This window comes from Episyrphus balteatus, chromosome 1 (genome assembly GCF_945859705.1).
Source record: "Episyrphus balteatus chromosome 1, idEpiBalt1.1, whole genome shotgun sequence".
NCBI classification, from domain to species: domain Eukaryota; kingdom Metazoa; phylum Arthropoda; class Insecta; order Diptera; family Syrphidae; genus Episyrphus; species Episyrphus balteatus.
Genome location: NC_079134.1, coordinates 18,092,339 through 18,119,594, shown reverse-complemented (window position 1 = coordinate 18,119,594; position 27,256 = coordinate 18,092,339). Strand labels below are relative to the sequence as shown.

General features: G+C 28.9%; 1 protein-coding gene across 1 annotated transcript in view; it reads right to left on the bottom strand.

Annotated features, from left to right (window-relative positions):
- The window catches only part of LOC129905608 (uncharacterized), an 89,722-nt gene that overhangs the window by 41,486 nt on the left and 20,980 nt on the right, over positions 1-27,256 (bottom strand). The window contains exon 2 of the mRNA XM_055981135.1: positions 5,951-5,994. The gene's annotated coding sequence lies outside the window, so the exon portion shown is untranslated. The remainder of the gene's footprint in view (positions 1-5,950; positions 5,995-27,256) is intronic.

The window sequence follows — 27,256 nt, the reverse complement described above, 5'->3', positions numbered from 1 at the left end:
AAAGGAGGCTCTTATCTGTAAGAGTAAGCAAACAAATTTTAATCAAAATCGTTAGAGCTGTTTTTGAAATAAATCAACTTTTCTGTTTCCGTTATATGACAGGTACCGTTATTTTTGGTCCTAAAAAAAAAACTTCAATTTCTCCCCTAGGGAATTACCCAAAACTTTTAACTACCAAGTTTGAAGAAAATCGCTTCTGTAGTTTAGGCTGTAGCTCGAGGTTCTTACAAACAGACAGACAGACAGACAGAATTGCCGGACCCACTTTTTTGGCATTCTCCATCATCGTAATGTCATGTAAAATTGTTATCTCGAGTTCGATTTTTTTAACGAATCCTAAACTTGCCCTATAGTACCTATATCGCAAGTAAAAACGCTTGATATGTGGCCAATGCGGTCATAATTTAAAAATAAAAAAAAAATATTTTTTGGATCGTTATGAACGGCACTTGCTCTAAAACCGTTTTCTTACTGTCTGACTTTGTCCTAAGTGGCGCGAATAATTTCGAAAAATTTTTTTTAGAAAAACGTTTTAGTACCATTGAATTTAAAATCAAAAACGGATGATTGATTAATTTTCCTTTTCTTGTCATTTCATATTTTTTTGTTTTTGAAATTTAATAAAAAAAAGCCTCTAACGATTTTCAATTTCTTTTATAAAAAAATTTTGATACACAAGAAATAAAGTGGCATACTTCGTTTCATGGTAAAAACCATTTAGGAGATTTTTTGTTAAATTTTAACAAAATTCTATGTAATATATTTTTTAAGTTTTATAATTTTAACTATCAAAAAAAAAAAAAATGCTCATGTATGTAGGTACATATGTTCAAAAACCTTTAATATTACAGGCAAATTTAAACATAAGAGCAAGTTCTTCGGATCTAAATCGTGCAAGATATTTTTAAATAAAATGAATTAAAATCTTTAGTGGGCGTAATGAAAGCTTTTGTTCTTTAACCAATTCTACTGCAAACTCTTATTAAAAAATAAAAATGACCTTAAGTTCACTTAGAATTTCTATTGGTTCAAAAAATACCAGAAAGAATCACACCCGAAAATGTGTCAAAAATGAAAAAAAAAAAATATTACGCATACGTCACAGTGACCTACTACAAAATTATCTTGCATCTTCTACAATAATTGTAGAATAAAAATAAGACCTCACGTGACAAATTTCCATTCATATTTTATATCGACTTGTCAAATGGAATTAGACACACTGGTTGCTATATTACATATATACAGGGTGTCTCAGGGTGCTCTTTAACTTTTTCCTTTCTATACCGCGGTTTTCCGGAATTTTTTATCAAAGTGTTCTTCTCTTACTTTTTTTACTTTTACATCATTGTATTTAAAAAAATGCTTTACTAAGCAGAAACTTAAGTCTTTAATCTTTTGAGCAAAACTTTATTTCACTCTGCAAAGTAGAACATTCATTTAAATCTAAATTATTTTATCCCAAAATAGGGAATCAAATTACAAAAATGTGTTTTTACAAAAAATTTAATCTTGTAACCATCAAACCAAAAAATTGTGAATTTCTCCCAATTTCCTATAACACGTGCACAAATAACAATTTTGTTATTGGGTACAGGTACCTATTTTGTCTAATAACTAATATTATACTTTCATACATTATACAAAACCAGGTAAATGTGTACTTTCAAGTCCTTATTTATAAGAAAGATTCTATTAAAAAGAAGTGATACAGAAAATACGAATTGAATTTGATTAAATTTACAGTTTATGGATTTAAGCTTAAATTTTCAAAAAATTTTACATCCCATATTTGATTTTGATTTTTCACATACACGCACATACAATTCCAACTACACAACATTTGTACTTCAGGCATTCTAAAGAATGTTTATTTAATTTTTTTTTTTTTATTCTTACCAAATATTCACATACTCTTTAGGATATTCAAATATATTTTATTTTTTCTTCACCTCCCAAGTCCCTTATTCCTCTTTTGTATATTTTTGATTTTTATTTGCTCTCTGTGAATGTGTGTACCCAAAAGTTAAATGTAGCTTGTGTGTATAGTATATCTCCCTAAAGTCTTGTTATATTTCAAAAGATAAATTTATATGTGTATATAACTTTCAAAATTATTTGTCTAAGGCAAAATACGAAAATTACTACAAAAACAACAAAAACAACAATAAAATCTTCGTCATATCTTGTCAGTTTTATTTCTTTCTGTGTGTGCCTCTGGTTTTTGTTTTTCTAATCATATCCCTAAACAAACCAGACAATCAACTAATACACAACCAAACGATATTATAGAACAATACTTACAGAAAACAGAGTAAAAGAGGGTGGGGGTGAGTTCAGAGAAGAAGAAAAAAAAAATATGATGATGGTGAGAAGAATGGGACAAAATGGCTAAAATTGGAAAGCACACAACACCAAACGTTCATTTTTTCTCTACCTACTCAATTCTTGGTACTGAATACTGAACTGAACTTTCAGTTAAAACAAACAACGAACAAGGACTACGACAAGTTAAAGGAGTTTTTGCTTTATAAAATTGAATGAAGGCAAGCATAAAAGAGAGCTGCTTAGAATTCATGAAAAGGATTTACTTAATTAAGGACATCCAATTGTGTTTTTGAATTAAGTTTGAATCCTGATTAAATGTTATTATATATTTTTAAGGCTTATTGTGTCACTGGGCCTGTTAGCACGCAGACAAATATTTTAGTCTATACACCAAACAGAAAATTGTAGCCGATAACAACCAAACAAACAACAACGTAACGTAACTTTTATCCTTGTTACGTTCACTTTTGCTTAGAAATTGTGATATAATCTATATACATGTATTTGTAAACCTAAAGTGAGGTTGTGTTTTAAGCTCGTTTGTAGTTTCTAATTTATTAAAACTTGAGCTGATGATGAAACAGAGCACAAGGGAAAATGCCTCGTCTTCTATAACAAAAGGATATAAAACAACAATGGTTCATCAGACAATAATATTATATTTGTCGTTTCTTAATTTAATTAGAAAACAATTATTTTTTGGCACAAAGATTGATGATGTTTATCATTTAATTTAAAATTTATAATTGAATTTTCAAAGTTTTGAAGAAAAGACCTAAATTTTTAAAAATAAAGTTTATTTTTAAGAAATATTTTTGGATTATACTTAAAAAAAAATATACATACACTTTTTTTTTTAATTTTATTTTAAAAGTCAGAAATATTTATCACTTTTCTGCTTGTTATGATAAAAAAGCTGAAAATAAAACCCTTTTTGATTGTAATACGAAGTGAAAAATTTTCCAGGAATCGTAAATTTTAAAAATGTCCTTCAAAATATTCAAAATTTATGCATGAGATCCTTGTTTGTTTCCTGGTGGAAAAAGATTTATTACATTGTGCGTGTAGAAGACCAAGCACAATTTTAAAAAAGAAAAAAAAAAAAAAAGAATCCTTGCATTCAATTCCGCGTCGTCGTCCTTGACTCTGGTTTCATCCCACACACCTGTCACATTTGATTCTTGTTACCCTGGTCTGGGTGTCAACAAAATTGCACTGATATTTGAGGATAATGTTTTTTTTTTCATTCATTTCTTTTTTACCAATGAACTATTTTCCATGTTACGTGTCCTGCCTGACCAAATACGAAAAAAAAATACTATTTTCTGTTTTCTCTGGTAAAGCGTTCAGGTTTTGAACGATAAAAACAGTAAAATAACAAAAATAAAAAAAAAGTAAACGAAACAAAAAGCGGAAAGAGAAAATTGAGAACGACATTGAAATTAATAAAACCTCTCACGATTGGGTATTTTGTCGACAAAAAAAAAAAATAAAAAACACATTCCCTTTCGGAGGGGCGATATTCGATACGACACTAACTTTCCATATCTCGTTCCGTTCACTTTCTTTTTTTGTTGTTGTATTTTTATACGTTGTTGGTATATGTATTTTGACGAGAAATGTCAATTTTAGGTATAAGCTTCCATCAAATTAGATTGATGGAGATAAAGCTAAACAGAAATTTCTGTTGTTGTTTTGAGTCATGTTCAAGTTTTTGTACGTTCACTCAGGGAACGAGGCTAACGAAATGGATTTGATATAAAAAAAGAAGAGATAGTGAATAGAGTACATTACATTTTATTGAATTGAAAAATAAAAAAATAAAATAAAAATTCACTAAGAACATTCCTTGAGCCTAATAAACTATAGTTGAAGAATTTTACAAACAAATTTAATGATCAAAACAAAGCAGTTACTTTAAAAGCAAAAAAAAAAACCGACATTTTTGTTTTTATTTTAAAGTTAAATTACAAAATATTTGTAATTAATGAAATATTAAATAAGAGAAATAAGATGAAACGAAAATGTTCACTTTTATCATTTATGGGTGTTATTCTACTAATTACAATTACTTTAAAGATGATATCTGAAATAATTTTATGTACATTTATAAATTTTGGATGTAAAAATTTCGATCTTTCGGACATTTTCAGACTTTCTTTGGTTTCTTAGCTTATAAATTCTGAAAAAGTCACTAGAAACCTTCAAAGGAAGAGAACATTTTTAATAAATTCAGCTCTATAAAATTTTAAAAATTTTTGAGAAAGATAGTTATAAATGAAGGAATATATACCTAAACGAATTTTACTGAGCACGTGCTTGCTATTTTGGTAAATTCTTCGATTTTTAAAACTTTTTATGTAAAAATTGTAAAAGAATATTTTTAATTAAATTTTATAAAAAAATTACTAAAAATGCAAGAAATAACACAGAATTAGTTTTTTTTATTACAAAAACGTCGTTTAAACGTTTTTGAATGTTTTGAAGTACCTACTCCATTTTTAGGAAAAAAAGTTTAAATCGTTTGAGCCGTTTAAAAAAAAAATTTAAACAAAGTTTAAAAAAAAATCATTATATGAGGGAGTTAGAAAAAATACATACATTTTCAAAAAAAAAAAATTAATTTAGCTATTAAAAAAAAAAAATCCAAAATAATTTTTTGGAATATTTGAGTAACATAAGGTGACTTTGTAAGAAATAATTTAATAATTTGTAATAGTAGGAAAATAGCTATTAAAATATAAATTTTTACGACCATGCTTGAAATGGGAGCGGTACATTGATCGCAAATTTAAATCTCTTATAACGAAATCTCGCATTTTTGCAAAAATCAAGCAAAGCGCTAAAATTCGTATTTTAAACATCTTAAATAACAAAATCTCGCATTTTCAAAATCCTGCAAACTAAAATCTCGCTTTTTAGGAAGAAATCTCGTTAATACATTAAAATCTTGCTATATATATAAAATCTCGGGCACGGGAATTAATAAATATTTTATTTCAATACGAGATTAAAAATTTCGAGATTTTAGTTTGCGAGATTTTAATGTTGCGAGCTTTCGAAAAACGAGATTTTGTAATTGCGAGATTTCGATATAGGAGATTTCGTAATGCGAGATTTGAGGATGCGAGATTTGATGATGCGAGATTTGAGGATGCGAGGTTTTAAGAACGTGATTTTAAAATGCGGTACCGGTTTTTTTGGTATTTTTTTTTTTATTTTTAAAAATTGCTTTATTTCTTTTGGATTTTATTTTACAGTGATAAATGGTGATAAATAATGGTGCTCTTTGCAGTTCAATATATCCCCCTATAACCCTGCAATTTAACCAGGTCTACCCTTTTTAATTTTGTTTTATAAGACTGAATTCTTAAAAAAGTTTTAGGGACATGATTTTTTTTTTTTGTAAAGTTAGTAATAATTATTTTCTTAGAATGAAAAAAATGCATACAGCTTTTACATTTTGTATTAAAAAGAAATAACTTCAAGGATTGAAACAATCTCAGAAGAGAAAAGTTACTTTTATGTTCTTAAACAATTATGTCTTCAATAAATAGTTTTTTAATTTAGAAAAGTAAAAAAAAAAAAAACATTACTAAATTAAGAAATTGCATATTCTTACCTTTTTTTTAGTGATATAATTTATCAAAGAAGCTTCTATAGTCTCTGTAAATAAAAAATAATAGGTATAAGGAAAATGTGTAAGTTATAGTTAAATAAGACAATTATTTATTAGGATTTATAATTTATGAAAGCTATATTTTCTATGGTGGCAATGGTGCAGTGGATGTAGTGGTTGAGTGGTCTTTGTTTTTCTATGCCTTGGCCGGCTTACATAGTTTTATGTGTTTAGTTTTAAGTAGGGACAGTCAGGGTGGCACAAAAAAAATAAAAAAAATACAAAATACAAAAAATATAAAAAAAAAATACAAAAAATACAAAAAAATACAAAATTGCTTGCTGTGGCTGTTCTAGTTTTAAAGTAGTTTTAAGTAGTTTAAGTAGTTTTAATTAGTTTATAAGTAGTTTAAGTAGTTTTAATTAGTTTTTAAGTTTTAAAATAAACAAACAAATGATCAGAATCCAAGTTTTTTTTTAAAATTATTTCTTGGAAAAAATAAAACATTGAAATATTATTTGAATTAATTTAGTTTTAAGGCCGAAAGGCATTAGTATTAAGAAAAATGAAGAATAACTTAGAGTGCCCGTATAGGGCAAGTAAGTTAGTTGTAAGTAATTGATAAGTAGGCTGGTTTTTATGAATTTTTGTCTAGCTTTAAGATAGTTTTAAGATGATGAAAAATAAAAATGAATTTAAAATTGAAAAAAAAATTGCAGTGGTTGACTGCTAACCTAGAGGTGTGGGTTCGTGCCCTGCCTCAGACAGCATTCTTTTCTTTATCCCCCAACTTGGACGCCACACGTGTTATTATAATTATTAAATTATGATTAAATATTATACATTTGATAAAAGGACAGATTATTTTTAGTGCAAAAATATCTTTCTTTCACAGACAAAAATTTTCTTTCTTTAGGTATACTAGCGCCCTCTACATCTCATTGAACTACATCGATGAATTTTGGCTTCAGCATGTGTTAAAAAAGTATGTACTTCTTTGAAGTTCTGAAATATTTTGACCACAAACAAAATGATTCCACTTGTTGATTTTCGAAGCCTCTTATGTATTTTATATAGCTTCATAAAAAACAAGTTCTCGAAAATCTGCCTTATTAAATACATATGTTTGTAAAAGAGAATATAAATTTAAGTTTTCGAAAGATGGTACATTATCTTCAAATCTTCAATTCAAAGACTGTGAAAAAAAGATTCAACACTGACATACTAGTTATCTGCAATACCGTTGAAGAAATTTCTTCCTTAAAACGCTTTCCTATCTTTATACCTTTTCAGACTGTATCTGTATAGGTCCCATAAAAGTCATAAAAGATGTCGGTTCTTCATATCACGTATATAAATAGTTACCTGCAATTCACTAAATCAACTTGTTTCTATTTCAATGACCATCTACCCCAATCTATACCTAAACTACCAAAGGCAACACCAAAAAATACCCTTACCTAGCTACATGTCGATTTCTAACCTTTGGACCAAAATATAGGTAGGTACAAACTGATTTGGTTTGGAATTTTTTTCAAACTTCCATTTCGACTCTGGAACTAATAGACTTTATTGAACAAAGCCTACATCTCTGCATGAAAAATCTAACACAAACAAATAAAAAAATGAGGGAAAAACCTTTCTAAATCCATGTTGCAGTGTTTGCATTTGATTTGTGAGTTTGTTTTGTAAAAGTCCCAAACCACCCTCTGTGGACCAAACAACCTTAAATCTACTTTTTCGTTGTTCTATTCCAATTTAATTGAACGTCTGTCTGCAGTTTTATATATCCAACAAGCAGCAACTTTTCGATGAATTTACCTTCATTCGAGGTCCTAGTTGTGTTTTTTTTTATTCGTGTGTATGTGTGTTTGTAATATAGTCCGGTATGTGTGTTATAGAGATATTTGCTGCCTGAATTTGACAGCTTTATAACCGTTAGTGAACCAACGTAGCGTGTTCAAAGGCTTGCTGATATGTTATTTCAATGTGTACACAAGCACTCACTAAGCACGTGAGTATCATCGCATCGCAACCTTTATAGTCTGGCCCCCATTGTTTGAGGTGTTGCGACGTATCCCATAGCCAAGCCGAGAAAAAAAGGTTCATTCATAGTGAAATAATATTTATTACGTGTGTCCAACGAACCGTTCCGTACATTCCTGGGCTAGGTATTTCGTGATTTGTATAGTTTACTTATTTGTTAAGAGAAAAGGTTGAATTGGGGATGAGAATAAAAATGGGGGTTGTGATAGTGAAAGCAGAGAGGTTGGGGGTGCGAATGAACACACACAATTGATGGTAGATTTATTAATATTCTTTTCTATTATACTATTGCCTATCTATCTGCATGTGTGTTTAACAAGTAGATAGGTACCTATACATAAAAATGAGAGAGGGAATTAAATTGGAATTTGTTAGCAAAAAATAAAACAAATAGAATACTGCGGTAGATATGTAAATTTATTTATTTATTTAATTTTTTTCTCCTGCCTGGATTGCTGTCAATAAATTTTTCGTAAGTAATTGGCAATTTCATTTAAAACAAAAAAAATCTGAACCAATTTATATACAATGTTCTAGGGAATTCCTACATATTTATTGAATTTTTAGATATTTTTTGTGTTGTTATTTGGTGTGAGAGTAAAACGTAATTGGATATTCACTCGAAACTTAGTATTTTGTCGTTACGGATATTTTTGTTTTGTAGTTTTAGTTTGGGGATATAAAAGAGTAATCAAAATATCACTTTGAAGTCGAGTACCTACAAATGAAACAAAAATTTGCTTTTTTTTATAATGTTAAATGAGTTTTTAATCTAGAACTATTTTGAACATTAGAAGAGTAATAGACTATGGCAATTATACATATATGATACATATATATCATTAAACCATTATTGTTCAATGATATTAATTAATATCTTTCAAATAAGTATTTTCCAGAGAAGAACAAAATTAATATAAAATAAAAAAAAAATAAAACGTCAGTAAATCATGCGTGTTTTACCACTAAGAGGACACTTTGCCAGGCACAAACCAAAATGCAGAATACCAGAAAAGTTATTCTCATTCGAAAAGGAAACAAAAAGTTAATTTATCGTACAAGTGTCCCACCCGTGACAAAAGAATACCCCATCGATAAAATGGGGTTATGAAACCATAAAATAAAAGAAATATAAAATAAGAAATTAAGACTCAAGACATTCAATTTTGTTTCGATTAACAAGAAAACAAAAAATTATAACCCTCTACTGCATGAATTATGAACGAAATGAAATTAAAAATTTTTGTTTAACAATTTTTTTATCTTTATTAGGGGTTGAAAAAAGGTATTACATAGAAATGTTTATTTTTTTAATCATATATATACAGTTTTAGAAACATAAACCATATATGGGTTAGTATGCAGCAAGGCGATTACCAGCTCAAAATTAATAACCCATATATGGTTTAGTATGCATTCAAGGTATGTTTTATAAAGTATGTTTTTATTACATTTGCCTTCCTTTATACATCGAATTTATTCAAACTCTTTCTTTTATCATTGTAGCAGAAGAACACATTCCATTTTCTACACATTGTGTACGTCTTCAGTCCGCAAATTTGACATATTGGCGTTTTTGTTTGCCATTCAGGGATATGAGCGATGTTTTCAGTTCGCACTGAATTCAACGGCTTTTGCCCTTGGTTGTTGTGAGTGGATTGAAGTTTCGGGATTAGATGGGGCTGGACTTCCGTGACTTGTATATAATTCCCTCAGCTTTGTTTTCTGCCATCTCTGTTTTGATCACCAGCCAAAGTTGAAGGGTGACTTTGTAGGTTTTACAGCTTTGCATAAGTGCTCGGAGATGGCTTGTTTGATGTTAAAAAGGGCCAGAATCTGAAGCTAGATCGTCATCACTTCGAAAGCCATCACAAGTTTTATCATCTTCCATAGAAAGTCTTCGAATTCATTTTACAAAAAAAATAAAAATCCCACAAAAATCAGTAATGTAAGTGTTTATGAAAAAAAGGCCTAAAAAAGACAAAAATTATTATAAAAACAAAAAACAAACTTCGCTAACATATCTTTGCCGCCGGGTACAAAGGGGTTAAGTCACTAAATTGCACTTTCCGGGTTTCGATGAAATGTTTTTTGTATCAAAAACATAAATTTAGAACAACTCTTTTCTATAAAAATAAGAGGATCCATGCTCAAAAGTTCATCGATTAGCTCAACTTCACATTTTCAGGCAAACTATCAATTATGACTTAACCCCTTTGTACCCGGCGGCAAAGATATAAAAGTATAATAAATACATACGAAACTTATTTTTAATTGGATGCAACTTACTTATTTAATATAAAAAAACACTCGAAAAGTACACGCTTTAATTCACTGATTTGCACTTTACACATGCTCTTGAAACAATGAGTTTATTTCAGAATCACGACTCTCTTACTGTTAATAAAAACTGGTTACTTATAAAAAAAATAGACATAGTTTTATAATAGTTTTTTCTTTTTGACATTTGGTGCAATATAACGGGAATAAATCGATATGAAATCGATAAACCATATATGGGTTAGTATGCGGTAGAGGGATAAAATAATCAACTCTAAACTATTAACTATAATAAAAGGGCTATAATGTAAGGCCAAAAAGTCAACATTGTTAGAATTGCGACGAATATTGAAAACAAAAATATTTAATGCATACATTTTGCATTAATTTTTTTGTTTTGCAATAACATTTTGTTTAATTTGTTTTTTTTTTTTTTCTTGCAATAAATATTTTTTTACTTGCTCTATAGAGCAAGCATTGGTTTCGAGATTTTAATCAACACAACACTACACTACTATAATTGCGGACCAATCGTGCATTTTATTTAAATTAAGTTTAGGTTTAGTATCTGCTTTTAAAAAAAGTACGTGACGATAATATAAGTTTTGCTATTCAAGACAGATATTATATTTTACCGGTAAGCATTTTAGATCAAAGATCTGAGGAAATTCTTGAAACAGAAAATGATAGCCCCTCTCACCTCCCACAGTTCTATTTAAAAACAAGCTCTGAAAATCATAGAGGGTAAAACTACTAGAACTCCTATTCTTGAAAATTGTATTTAATTGCTTTTTACTTATTTTTTATTTTTATTGTACAACGTTAAGTAAAAACAAATCTTTAACTAAAACTACATACTTTAATTGTAGCAAACAATTTACTGTATAATAATATTATTCTTTTTACTTGCGATATAGGTACTATATATCAAGTTATGCATTCGTACAAAAAAAAAAAAGTTGAGATAACATTTTTCCATGACATTACGATGGTAGACAATGCCAAAAAAGTGGGTCCCGGAAGTCCGTCTGTCTGTCTGTCAGTCTGTCAGTCTGTCAGTCTGTCAGTCTGTCAGCCTGTCAGCCTGTCAGTCTGTCAGTCTGTCAGTCTGTCAGTCTGTCAGTCTGTCAGTCTGTCTGTCAGTCTGTCTGTCAGTCTGTCTGTCAGTCTGTCTGTCAGTCTGTCTGTCTGTCTGTATAAGGAGCTACAGCCTAAACGGATGGACCGATTAATGTCAAACTTGGTATGTAGCGTTATTTGGCGACTCTCCAGAGGGGTTTTTGGAATTAATTTTTTTGGACCAAAAATAACGGTACTTGTCATATACCGATTTTAGTAAAATTGAAATATCTCGAAAACGGCTCTAACGATTTTGTTTAAAAAATTCAAATGTTAGTTTTGAGCTAAAGTCTATCTTTCAATAGAAAAATTTTTTTTTGAAAATCATTATTAACGGTACCTGCCATAGAGCCGTTTTTTTCAAACCCGATTATCTCCGAAACTGCTTATTCGATTTCAACGAAACTTTTTGTGAAGAAGCATTTATATAATTTAAATATAAGCCAAAAATAAAATTTTGAAAAAAATAATTTTTGGATTTTTAAAAAAAATTTGAAAATTTTTTTTTGAAAAATCAAATTTTCGAAAACGGGACATTGAACTTTTTTTAAATTTTGTTTTTAGATGTTGATTAGTGATTTCTACCAAATGGCATACTAATTTTATTTTAAAACTTTTTTTCCAAAAAAATATTTATAAAAAATTAGTTTTTTAAAAAACGGCTCTAACGATTTTGAAATTTTTTTTTCTTAAAATGCATGTTAATATATCAATCAAAACTGCATACTTGTTTTGGAGGGCAATTTAATTTCAGATTTTATTTTATTTTTTTTAAAAAACGAATTTTGTTTTTTTTTCCAAATTTCTATATAAAAAGTCTTAAAAATTTAAGCAACTTTAACTCTAAGAGCAAGTTCGTGCGACCCAGTCGTGCATTTTATTTGATTTTGTTTTGTTTTTTTGTTATTTATTCTTTAGTTTTAAGTATAAATTTCTACAAATGTATAATATTTATGTTATTATATTGTGCAAACACTTTTCTTACTAATTTATGTTGTATGTTATTTGGAACATTATATCGCAATATGTTGTCTCCTAAATATTATACTAAAATATTATACCAGACCAATCCTAAGTCGGTAATTTTATTTATTAATTTACGAATTTTTGTAAAAAAAAAGAAACACTTTATTTTTTGTTATTTAAGCCTCAATAAAATTTATTCATTCATTCGTTATTATTAAACATAAATTAGATAGTTAAAAAAGTACGTATACGCCAGAGTGTACGGTATTATCGAATTTAATTCGACAAATCGTTGTACATTTTTCCAATAATTTTATTTGTAGACTAACAATTTCCACCGAAGTACAAAAAATACAATATCTACCAACAAAATTACACTGAACAAAATAATTAAGAAATATAACCTCAAATCTAATATAATGTAGGTAACAACGAAAATGAACACGAACGAAATTTGTTATTAAAATTTTGTTCTTTTCGTTTAGTTTATCAACAACTTTATTTTCACTCCTCCAAAAATACCGTAAACATATTAAAAAAAAGCAGTTTAAAAAATATCCAAACATCCCTTGAATATCTTTAACCTCAACCATCACTTACTCCTTTTCATTAGCCTTCTTTGTTACTCAAATAAAATACTTACTGGTTCATGCAACCTACAATAAACCAAGTTCAATATTGAAAAGATCTTTGTATAAAATTCACAGACAACCGACAAAAACAAAGACAATGTCTACCATAAACAACAACATCCATAAACCAAAGAGAGTCCAATTAATTAACTTCGTCCTTTTGAAAAAAAAAAAAAAAAAAAAATTCCTCCCAGACTTGAAACTTGAAAAACAGCAAAAATAAACAAAAGCATACCTTTGCTTTCACTCTAGAGCAACAAACTTGACCGAAAAAAAGACAACATCCTTTTGCTCAAAGGAAATACTACAAATATTTTCACATCGCACATAAATTTTCTTTTTGCAAAAAAAGTAAAAAAAAACAGAAAAACTGAAAAAAAAAAAATAAAAACTCTACGCACCCCCAAGAACTATAAACATTAAATTCACAAAAGGTAGACATGACACAAACAACAACAACAAACTATAACAAAATTGAACAACAACGACAGAAAAGTGGTTTCCTCAAATGCTGTAAACTAACCCCAAGAGACCTTATGACACACAGTATACAAGAATACCAACCCTAAGAAAAAAAAAAACTTAAAACTTACCACCCTAACCCCATCCTACCTATCCACTACCTTCCATATTATTATACCCCAACCAAGCCAGAGGCTGGATGTGTTAGAAATTTGTCCACACTTAGGTAGTAGTTTTTTTTCTTCTCTATACTCTTCTAGACTCAAAAACATAGTTAAGCTATTCAGAGAAGAGGCGCACCTACGACATCATGAGCAAAACTACAAAAAACTGAAAAAAAATTAAATAACTTCAAAGTTTACTGCACGGTCCAAGGAGCAAGGACTAAGGCCATACCACAAACTACTGCTATACTAGAGCTTAGCATACACACACAAAAAGGATGCGGGAGAGCGGGTGATGTGCTTGGCAAAATAGAAGAACTCAAGCAAAATAACTATGTAACTAAGGGAAAATAGTTTGGAGGAACGGAAAGAAAGCGAAAAAAGCAAAAAAAAAGTAAAAAAAAAAAGTCCATTTCCATTTCCCTTTGTAGCCAGCCAAGCCGGCTCTGGCAGACAAGCACAAGACAAAAATGGCGCCTATTATTTTCTTACATCGCCCATTAAAATCATCGTCCTGTGAGTTATGACGGTTTTTTTTTCTGTGCACTCTGAGGTTATTTTTTTTTTTTTTTTTTGTAATTCACAACCGTGCCTGAGTTCGCTTCCGGTAGTACAACTTTATGAACTCTTAGGGGGCACTGTACTTATACTCTCGTATATACTGTTATGTTTAGACGACGAGCGACGACGACCAAGAGTTGGTGATGATTTTTCTCGTTTCTGTGTAGGAAAAGGAAGGAGCCACCAGGATCCTTCAAAAAGAAAATAGATGGGCAAAGTACGAGTGCTGCTGCTATAGAACGAAAAACCTGTACAACATTGAAATCGCCTTGCATATTAGCTAGCTGCCGACATCTGCGCAAACGGAGAGAGGTGAAGTGTGGAAATTGTTTTGCTTGGTATTGTGGGGTTGGGTTGTGAAAACCGGAAAACAGTTTCGTTGGGAGCCGTGGGGCCTATAAAGGTGAAGGATGCCAGCTGCTCCTGTGGAATATATGAAACATAAAGAAGAAAAGCATTCACATTCATAGGAAAAAAGGATAAAAACTTTTATCCCTCTCACCAAGAGCACACACAGCAAAAGATGAGCAATGAAATGATACAAAATTGTCAGCCAGAGGCCGGAATGATGCAGATTACTATGCACACATATACAGACTGTCGAACCCAGCAAGCAGCAAAATTGCGATGAAAATATGAGAAAACAAAAAAATAACTACCTCTATCCTCTATGAGTATCTACGCCTATTCAAGTAGTGTAGAAGTATAGTCTCCTCACTCATATGCTCGTGTATCCTTTGGCATAAAGGAGCAATTTTGCCAGGGAAAACATTCTGTAGTCTCTTCCTTATAGTCTATAAGGACTTTTTTTTTCGATTCTTTTGTTCGAAAAAAAAAGGAACAAGAATAAGGATACGTTCCTTCTACCTTCTAGGAGACTAGCTAGCTTAGCTATACTCTATAAGTATAAAGACATATAAGTATATATGAATTCCCGAGGTTATCCGCTTTTCAAGATGGGTTTATTTTGTATATACATTTTTCTTGTTTGTTTTCAATTCTTTCAAAACACACGACTCTATAACAACAACTCACCTGGAACGAAATCATTTTCAAGGTATCTTCAACAAGAAAGAGAGTTAAGTAGGAAGAGGGAGTTGAAAAAAAAAAGGATTTTCGTTTTTTTTTTTTTTTCATTTTTATATCACTTTACCACGTATAAACCGCAAATAAAGCTACACAAGTAAGCAAAAGTTGTATAAAGAGATTGTATAGGTGAATTTTACATTAGCCTATTTTCGTTTTATTTGGGGACCTATTTTTATATTGTTATTGGATATTTTTTTTTTTTTTTGCTTGATAAAAATTCAAAAATATGCTAGAGAAACGAAAAAAGTTGTCATGACGGTCATGTGGAATACAATCAAATGGAAATTCAAAAAGAAATAGAACGGAATGGGGTTTTGAAAGTTGACTTTAAAGTTAAATTAAAAAAAAAAAAAAATAAACAGAGTACTTTTTTTTTCAATTTATGAAAAAAAAAACTTTCAACATTTCTCTACATTAATTTTTATTAATTTTATAATAAATAAAGAATCATGAAACATTGTGTGGTTTGAGTTTTGATTTTGTTAGATTTGAAATAAGTAAAATCAGTAGGTAAATGGGACAAAATATAGTACTTTTGATGAGGAAAAATAGAACACTTTTCACGTACCTAAACATGTAACGCAAAATTTGGTTGTATTGTTTGCAAATCACGGTAAAATTGTAGTATAACTCGATAACGCAGTTGTTTTTCCTGAAAATTATTGATGTCTTAGATGACATTGTAACTGAATTTTCATACCTACCAAATTTTGAATTTTTTTTTTTTTAATTTATTCCAATTCCAATAAATACTTATTTCACAGTATTTTTGAGATAAGTATGGATGAAATTTGTATGATTGTTTTTTTTTTTTTAATCAGAGTTTTCATGCTAACAACTTTGGAGGTGGCTACATTTTTGCAGATTGTTTTTCAAGTTAATATTTACTTAGATGCTTACAACTGCGTTACTGCTCCACTGCGTTACCATATCGGATAAATATTGGTAGCAGTTGTTTTAGATATATATTTTTTTAAAGTCAACAAACTATGTGCAATATAAAAAAACTCGTGTAAGCACTTCCGAATAGAATCCGAGCCTATATATTAAGATTACCACAGCGTTACTCAATGTTACTATTTTGCATTTCTGACTATATTTCTGCTTTTGATTACTTAAACATTCATAAGCTTTATATGTTTTAGTTTACCATCATAAATTGAAGCATCTAACTGTAATATGAACTAGTATTTTGCTATTTTTCCTCCGTTTTCAGAAAAGTTCAAGTTTGCAAATTTATTTTTGATAACGCTATGATACTATTTTAAGAATATTTTATTGAAATTTATTTTTCTTTACAATACCTAGTTTAAATTTGTCATTTTAAAGCACTTATAAGATTTTAAATACAACTGAAATTTGTAGTAAAGTAACGCAGTTATATAATCCATGCTGGTAACCAGGTCACCATTGAACTACAGTCAAAATGTATTAATGTTAAGAAGAATTAATTTTTCTTTATAACTTCCAGATAAAACGCATTTACAAAAAAGAGTTCATGATTATTAACTCACAGTGATAAAGTAAAATTATGGAAGCCGTAGGTATTACATTAAAATATTAATTTTTATTTTTATTAAATAAAGTAAAGATGACTTTTTTGCTCTTATTTTATTGCAAAAAATTTCTTATTCCACTTTTTTATTCCCATTCCCACACATTTTTTTTTTTTTTTTTCATTTTATCTTTGTATTACTATAGAAATAATGTATATGTATTGTATAGATATTTTTGGGTTACGTATCCTGGCATTGTTTCAATTACAGTGGATATAGCTATATAAATACATTCTTCTGACCCGATTAATCCATTTCATTAAAGATGGCTAAAGATATGCCAATATATTATTATACTGTTATTGTATCCTTTTTAATACGACATTGAGGCAAACAAAACATTCAGTAACATTATCTGTATGAAATCCAAAACAAAAAAAAAAGTAAATAAAAATCTATCCGACTATCTCAAGGTTAACCCCGTTAAGAATATCATCAATAAGAAATTAGATACTAAGCTCTAAATACATCCAATTTGGATGAGGATTTATGAAAGAAATAAGTATAGTTTTATGTATAGGATGAAAACTCAATCATGAGTAATATTAAATTTTGCTTTTTTTTTAACAAAAACAAAAGTTAGAAAAACTTAATACTTAAAGTTTAAGAAAATATAATTTATAATATTCTGGTACCAAAAATTTCATTAAATAAGAATTCAATGCTTTTGTGTTTTATTAAAATGCATGTAGAAATTTTGGTCTTTACAAACTATTATAAACTTACTAAACTAACCTTAAAAAAATTAGTTTGAATCAAAAAAAAAAATATTCAAATTACAATTTAAAAAATATAAAGCCAACAAAGACAAACGAAAAATTGCAGAGGTTAAAAAGGCACCTGCTATGCAGTAGACTTAAAACTAAAAAAAAATATATATAAAAATATGTCTGAGTGTTTTTATATTTTCTAGGAAATGCTTTTAAAATTTATTTTTAACATCTTATCTTACAAAGATCTTCACCAAAACAAAAAATTTCATAACACTGATATGAAAAAAGTTCTAAGAAAATGCAAAAAAAAAAAAAAACAATCATTTCCATCTACCTACTCAAGATTTTACTTTGTTTATTATTTTTAGCTAGCAAAGCATAAATAACAGTAAGTAAAGCAGTAGGTAGTATTAAAATAAGAAAACGCACACTTAAGGCACCGGTAACGTCTAAGAACTTGCTCGTTTACACGTTTCTCAACGAAACACAGCATTTTCGTCCTTTGCCAAACAAATTATGCAAGCAAAAAAAAAAAAACAAGAATGAAAAAAATCTGCATTAATATCACACGACACTTCTCTCCCTCGCATTCTTTATTAAATTAGATGCACAAGCAGCGTCATCCGGAAGATTGTTTTTTTTTTTGTACTTTCTTGTCCCCTAAAAGGAAAAAACACTACACAACAACCCTAAGTACTTGCTTACACTCTTGGCGCAAAAACCACCATCCTGCCAGCCACAAGGAAACGTCAGCAGCAAACATTATGAACACACACTGTCTGCATTTGCAGCACACGACTTTGCAACGACGAACGCTCCAATGAGGATGACGATGATGATGATGATGCAAAACCGCCTTAAACGGGAAGAACGACGGAGGAAGAAAAAAAAAAAGCTCAGACTTTCCGGCAGACAGACATCTTCAAATTGCATAATGCAACAAAATGAATTCATTGTATTGTTTTTAGCAGCGTTTCGAGCCATCACCATCAGTCGAGCTGGAACTAGAGCCAGAGCTAACCAAGCAAACCAAAACCAGTCAGAAGAAGAAGCATCTTTTAGAGAAGCGCGCACCGCAGCACTGTCATCATCTATACCCACATGCCATTCAATTATCATAACGAATGAGCCTAGTGCGGCTGACGTAGTGTCGCATGTCGGTGTTCTCGACTCGACTACAGCATACGGCTACCAGGAGTGTTAGAAAACGTGCATAATGCATCCTTTCTGCTTGAAGGTCCTTATTTGTTTTTCTTGCTTCTACTTTTTCTTTTTCCCTCTTTTTTTTTTATTATTATTATTTCAGATTTCACGTGTGTAAAGTGAATGAAATGTTCATTCAATTGAAGAAGGGAGAGATTTGTTTTTTTTTTGTTTGCCTTTACCTCGTAAAGGATGTGAAATCATCTCTGGTGTTTTTCTTGAGTTTAGAAAAAATGTTGAAAATAATTCAAAAATTTGATTTGATTTCATTTTAGCTAGGAATTTATTCTATTGGGTTTGAATCCTACATAATGTAAGGAGTTGAAGGGTTTTATGTTTTATCGACACAGGATGTGTTTATAGAATAATATCCTTTTTTTGTTGTCATCTTATAAATTACAGATTTTGATCTTTTTGGTTCAGTCCAAGACCGTAGATATTATTTTTTTAAATGGGCAAAAATATGAGTTAAGCATTTGAGAAACTCGATTGTGTTATCTTCTATAAGGATAATATGCACTCTGATGTCAAAGTGAAAATAAGCCAGATTCAAGTGCAATTTACTCACAAACGGGCAGCATTTCTTTGATTGCAAGTATTTACTAATTTTCACATGGAAATAACAGAAAACTCAGCCTCTCATTTGCATTTTATTTTGTAAAAAAATTTTTTTTTGTAAATTATCAGAAATTAGAAATTTGCACAATTGCAATTTCCGGTTACAAACACAAAAAATAATGTCCTTTTTTCTTGATGACATGTTCGTTCGGTCGTTCGTTGAAAGGAATTGCATTTATACTTATTTTCATACATTACATAACATAGATTCTTTCAAACAAAAGAGCTGAGAAAGACATGTCTTAATTTTTTCATATTTTTGTATATATAATTTTAGCTACACTTGCCTACAGTTAGAGACTATTAAAAACATTTTCCTTATGAAATTACCTTTTGATAAAGGCCAAATTTGGGTGCCACCAGGTGCCACTGCGTTTTTTATTGGCAATTGAAAACTTCATTTGGTCGCAAAAATGATTTTCTTAAAAATTACTTAAAATAACAAAAAAAAATATTAAAAATCAATGGTAACACTTAAAGTTATAAATGATACCTTTTTTAAAAGCCAGAATATTACGCTTAATTCGAGCTTTTAAATTAAGTTCTTTAAGTTTATTGTTTTTGAAATAATCGATTTCAATGTCAAAATTTTGAAAAAAAAAAAAACATCCAATACTATTTTTGTCAAGATTGGGGATTTGCATACAAAATTGAATTATGAAGAAAACTGCCTTAATTGATTCCTTACCAAACACTGAAAACCATATGTTTCTATGTCTTCTGGTTTTCGAGAAAATTGAAAATTGAAAATCTGACAAAAAGGAGATTTTCTACCTTTTTGTCAGATTTTTATTTTTTTGGCTGCAAGCTAGAGACCTTTATCCGAAAAGACAAATGTAGAAAGTAAAATTAATTCGCAACACTTTTTGAAGTGAAAACTTCTTTAGTATCGTTGTGATTTGAAATCAATTGATTATAACTTTTTTGTTTTTATAGATAAATTAATGAAATTTATACTGTGTGATTGATAATAAAACAAACTATAATTGTACAAAATTTCAATAAATTTCATATTCAAAATCCTGAAATAACAATGAAAAGAATTCTTACTTTTTTTTGTAGGCATCGTAGAAATATGATAGAAGCGTCATATAAAAGATAATAAGATTTCAGATGATATAAAATTTATTATAAGTTGTCATTTAAAAAAATTGATTTAAAGGTGATGCAAAAAAAAGTTAGATTTTTTCCATTTTGTTTTTATAAGAAAAATGATTTTTAAAGTTTCATTTCTACCACGTGTGAATTGCACACATGATTTTTTTTTTTATAAATCTACTTCAATAAAATTACATTTGATTTTCTGACTTTGCTTCAGAAAGATGAATTTTCGTTATACATAGGTATGTACCTAGCTTAAATGTTTTATAATAATGGCAGTTTTTAGCATTTCATACGAAGATCTAAGCAGAAAGCTCATGGAATGTCACAGAATAGATGCCTTTACTAAGAAGAATCAGAGTCATTTAAGTGAGTAATGGCTCTCTTAACAGAATAAACTATTGAAAAATGTGTGATGCCAATATATTTTAAATTGTATAAAATGTGATAGAAGTGGTTTTTTGAGTATTTTTTAACTATAATTCGGGTTTTTCATTTTGAGTGGACGTGGAACTAGACAACAGTATAATGAGTTATTCGTTTGCATTTAATGTAATTAAAATCGGTAAGGTGGTTCCAATAATACAAACAAATAAAAAAAATGCTTTAAGTAGATGTAGGTAAATTGTAAGTAATCTAAGAACAAAATCTGGATCCTTTATTACTCTTACAATATTTTTAAAAGGGCGTGGCAGTGGATGCAAATGAATAATAATGATTTCTTACGACTTAAGGCGTCATTCCTGAAAATTTCATCCAAATTGATTCAGTGGTTCAGTTTTTATTGAGTTTTTTCCGCACTCCCATACAAATTTCCCCAGTGTGCGCCGTGCAATGTAACTCAAAAACTAATAAAGCTATCGACTTGAAATAAAATGCAAATTATTCGTTAACTTATTGGCCATCGCATGAATCTAAAAGTTCAATATAATTTTTAATAAATATTTGTTTAACAATTTTTTTATAAAAATTTCTTTTTTGATTATAAATATTTTTGTGGACTTGGGCATTGCACAGCGCAAACTGTAGACGCCATACTTTAAAGAGCTGAAGAGATGCCATTTTTTCTTTTATTTTACTTCAAAAAAATTGTATCAATATTTCTTAATGTCAATAATGTCATATACTTTTCCAAATTTCAATAAATGCTTTCGGTTTTCAAAAAAAAAAAAAAAATTATTGAAAAAGCTGTCTTCCAGAATGATTTCCCCCCTTAAAAATAAAATACTTATGAGGTAAGCTACTGAAAACGAGCAGTTTTTGTACCTATAATATAAAAATAAACTTTAATTCTTAAAAGAAGAAAACAAAATTTGAAACCAGCTCTGAAAACATCAAAAATGTGCTTTTTTCTCTCTTATTGTTTAATAGTTTTACTTAATTAATAAAAAATTTAATTTTTTTAACAATTTTTCGTATCCACAGAAAACTAACTAAATTTTGTACAAAAAGTTATCTGTGTAAAAACTTAAAATTCGACTGCCTTTTCAAGTTGAAGACAAAAATTACAAAAAGAATCGATATATTATTTTTCTTTTTAAAAACATAACTTATGTAAAGATTTTTAAGAAAAGAATTTTTATTTTATTTTGCAGCAAGTTGATAAGATTTTTTTTGTCAAAAATTTTCTTTAAAGACAACGGAAAAAACTTTAAAAAATCATGTCTCGAAAACGTTTTGAGTTTAATTTTTTATATTATGATTTCGATCTAATTGCTAATTGCTTATTGCTTGCACTATGTTTTTTGGCTGTAAACTAGAGTAACTTGATGAATTTTTAATTGTTAATTTTTAGTTGACATTGAGCGAGAAAGGATTTCTATTTTTTTATTCCCAAATAAAAGTTAAATAGCAATAAAGCATAAATTCACATGGCAGTAAAAAACGGATTTTTTTTTTCAGTTTTAGTCATAATTGCACACAAAAGATCACTAATACAAAATTTTTTGGCAGTAAAATTATCTTGAAAAATGTTAACTACAATAAAGATAAGTACTTAAAAAATAACTCTTTATATTTAAAATACATATATGAATATATTTTAAATTCATTTAGCGAGTGACAAAAATAAAAATTTTGGTTTATGTTGAACATTGCTTTTTTTATTTTTATTTTTTTTTTAAATCAAAAAAGACCTCCTTAACATACTTAAGTAGGTATATCTTATAAAAATTGCATAGTGAGCTTGACGTCATATATTTGATACAGTTTGACGTTTAATATACCAATTGAGCTCTCACTGTGCTCATATGTATGTATTACAAAATAATTATATTAGTCGATACTATTTGAGTACACTTTGATTACCCTACAAACAATATCCCTTCTATAAAGCTTTACAGGAGCTATATAACCACCTGTAAGGCTTTATAGAAGCAAATTTGTTAGTCGGGTAGCTTATATTCCAATTTCTTGAACTATATACTAACTTCATTATTATTTACATATAAAATCATGGAACTATAAAATGTAAACAACCATTCGACTCATTTAATATCACCAATTGAGCGTATTGAAAGAAAAGGGTGTTTTATTTTTAATTTTTAATTTGTTACATACCTAATGAAATATAAAGCTTCCAACAATTCAAAATATATGTCACACACCCTTGAAACTCAAGTCAAACTAAATCACTTCTACTATATTTGTTGAGATTCAATTAGCATAAAGACAAAACTGTGTTGTGTTTGATAACATCATCAATCGCAAATAATGTATATAGCTTAATGTCTCTTGCTATCGGTAGCCTCATGACCTTTAGGTCTTCATCCACTAATTTAACACAAACGTATAGGAACTTATCACACATTTGACTAGCTAATCGAAAATTTTGTTTTGCTTTAAATGTGTGTCTTTTCTCTGTATCGCATCTAAGTTCAGTTTTGGTACTTAAATTTGGTATGTTGAATGTATTTTTTAGTATAAACAACATTGTTAATTATGCGCTTTCCAAACAAAAAAAATATATAAAAAAAAAAGTAAAAAAAAAACCAAATCAAAATATCAAATCGTTGGAATATTGACTTGAACAAAACAAAAATACAAACAACTATACAAAATTGAAATCGAAATAACTGCGTTTTGGAACGAATTTCATGGCACCAAATTCGTGGAAAAAGCTTAAAGCGATATCGGTAATCAAATACAATCATGGCATTATTGTTATGTGTTTAAATAAATCCCATAAATGACCAAATCGAAAAGAAAATAAAGCTATTATTTAACAATTTCGGAAATTTAAATCCAATAATTTTTTATCAAACAGTTGCAAGACCTAGGATAATTTATAAAAAGAAAAAAAAAACACGAAACAATTTTTCATAGGAACCCGAAATGTTTTGGAATATACATTTTGATTTTACGAGGATTTTCTGATTCTAAGAATTTTGTTCCCATTTGGTATTTCCAGAAATCATTATACAATAAAACTTCCACACGATATACATATATGATGACGATGATGATTGAAGTTTAAGCTTTTCTTCGAATTTGCTATCATATAATGCTACGTCAATGTATTAAACTCAACGGCGCACATAGGAGTATTGTCATCAAAAACCTGGCCATAATTATTTTTCGTGGTTTTGTTATTATTTCTGTTTAAAATGAGTATTCCTACAAGAAAATACAATGTAAACCTAGTTTTTGTTATTTTTATTTTTTTACCAAAAACTAAAAAAATTGATTAATGGCCTGTACTCCGCCTGTCGACATTATTTTTCTCAAATTTTTTTCCTGATCCCTAATATGCAATTCTCAGTTTCTTTTCTCTCTTCCCCAACCTTAATTAAGATCACCCAAAATAAAATACACTAATAACATCAGTAAATTTAATTTAAAAATAAAAAACGTTGCATAAAGTAAGGAGTATTTTCTATCAGAAAGTGAAAAACTAATTGACCCTCGATTCTCTAAAGAGCACCTAAGAGCACCCAATTTTTGTTACATTGTGTTAAAGAATATATAAACTAACTCATAAGTTTCAATTCATCGCAGAATAACGGGGTATACTAAAACAAAATCATTAAAGTTCAAATAATAACTTACCAAAAATATCAAGTTTTTAGATACTAGTTCTAAGCCCGAATTAAAATAGAAAAAACCATCTACCATTTTCAAAACTTTATTAATATCGTTAATAAATAACTGAAGAAGAATCCTCCATTTAATTTTTTTAGATTTCTATCACAACACTTCAATATCGCATATAGAATAACACTTACCAAAATACTTCGAATTTAAATAAAAATGAGGTATAGATGTAACAGTTAACTTTGAACTCAAACTTTAACAAGACACGATCGAAAAACAAAAATGAGTGCAGCATATTGACACAGGTTTATTTTGCACCCACTTTGCCAAACTTTTTGGTGTCAATTTTGATTTTCAGAAAATCGACTTATGACCAGGTTTTTACTGCAAATACTCCTATGTGCGGCGGATCCCAGAACTGGTTCATACTTCAAGCAAATAAAATTATAAGTGTTGTTAAAATATATGAATAGTAACAGAAAGAACTTGAGTGAAACTCTTGTCTATGTATTTCTGACTGGAAATTCGAACGACTATTTGTTGGGTAAACACGAATTTTTTCCGATTTAAAAAAAAAAAACTGAATTTTCTAAGTGTTTTTTTTTTTTAACTTCAAAGTGATTTTGGTCAAAAAATTTTGATATGGACATCGACAATCAAGCTATGAATGGTATTCTTAAAAAATTTTTATTGTATTATAGAAACTACATTCTATTTTTTCTTTGTTTTTTTGTTACATTAGTGTTTTTAAAATAGCGGAACACGCCACAACATTGCATAATCTATACATTATTGAACTGCTGGATATGTAGAACAATCTTGCATTACAGATTTTTATAAATATATTGTGTTTGGGTATGGTTCGGAGAGAAAAAATCAAGTTGAATAAGAAAAAATGAGTAAGAAATTGGGTTGAGTATTGAGTTCTATTTGTAGGTCTTACCTTTAAGATGGGTTTTATAAAAGTGAACTAAATTAGGCTAGTAAAAGTAGAATATGGGTTCGATAAGGGAAATTTAAAGGGATATTTTTATGGGAACCTAAATTCACGTCAAAAGGAAATTGACTTAGCGCCATCTCGTTTCTCAGGATTTTTACTTCACCTGAACATTAGGCTGGGTCACAAATGTATGGAGAAATTTTTTTTGCTGATTTTTTAACGGGCACAGTGATAAAAAGGTGCCAAACTGTGAATAGAACAATAATATAAAGTTTGGTTATAATCAGACTTTATCTTCTGCCTCCGGTTGCCCAGCCAAGTTCTCTATGAACTTTGGTCCTAAACCCTAAGGAAAAAACTCAGGCCTTTTTCGAACCATTCTAACTTTTGTTTCAATAATGTCAAACATTTCAAACTCGTTTTATTTGTTAACATAGTGCAAATCAAGCTCCTCAAAAACTTTCAGCTACGTAGAATTAGTAGTTTCTGAGAAAAAAGCCTTCAAAAATCGCAAAAAGAGTAGCTGATTTACTCACTAACACACTAACTAACATATGATAAAAATTATGGCAAACTTCTAGTTTTCATAGAAACTTGTTATGGTCATGGATCTTGAATTACATACAAAGAAAAAAATCGAAAAATTGAGATTTTACATTCAGGGGGTGTGGTAACCGCCCATTTTGGTAGATTTAATATCAATTATTATTAAAAAGTATACTTCTGAATACCCTAGAATCTTGAAACTTATTAGAATTATAGTTAGTGCAAAGGAAACATATTCAAACTAACGATTTTCTACCTTGGAGGCGTCGTATCCCCTTAAAAATAATAAAAGAAAGATATAATGTTTCATAAATTAATTGACAAGTCTTAGAAAAATGTAGTTTTGGTTTTTTTTAATTTCTCAAAATTGACAAAACATTTTTGCATACGGTTTTCTGTTTTTGCTTACAAACGAATAGAGCATTGAATTTTAAAAACTTAAATAGTACTTAATCAAATAAAATTTTGAAAAAAAAATTAGTTCGCAAATTAAAAAAAAAAATTTTCAAAATTTTGATTTTGAAAATTAATTTTTCAAAAACTATTTTATAAAACAGCTTTATTTGAAAGCAAAATAAAAAAGAGATTTTGGGCTTGACAAAAAGGTATAACATGTTGTTGTAGGTATAACCGTTGATTTTTAATAATATTTTTTCCTAATTAAATCATTTTTTTTAGAAAATTGCCCCTTCTCACTAAACGGGGGCGAATATTTACCCCCTCCACTACGATTTTTTTCTTGTCCCGACCCAACCTACACGCTTAACCTTTTTGGCACAGGTTCCTGAATTTGCTTGTATAAGAAATGAGATAATAATAAATTAAGCAAATCATGTGTGGTTTTTAGGCAAAAATCTGCTTTTCCAAAAATGAAACCATAATCCGGAAGCACTTAGGCTTAAAATAATGAAATGAAATTTTACTTATAAGCTAACCGAACCATTTAGCACCTTTTGATCGCTGAGCCATTTTGAAAATCCAAAAAATTGTATTTTGACCCACCCTACTGAACATTATGTTTTTGAGAAAATTTCTCTAGGGAAACCTTTAAAAATATGGAAATAAATAGTGTTCCAAATTTCAAAAGAATCGGTGCAGTAGTTTTGAAGTTATTAAAATACTCATAACTTGGTCAATTTGGCTCCAATAGACCTACAATTTGAACATAAGATTTCTGATATACATAAAAAAAAAAATTTTAATGCAAATAAAAAGAACTGGATTTCCCGGGAAAAAAGTATGTTGCAGTTTTTTTTTTTAATTCTTTGGAACTTTAATAAT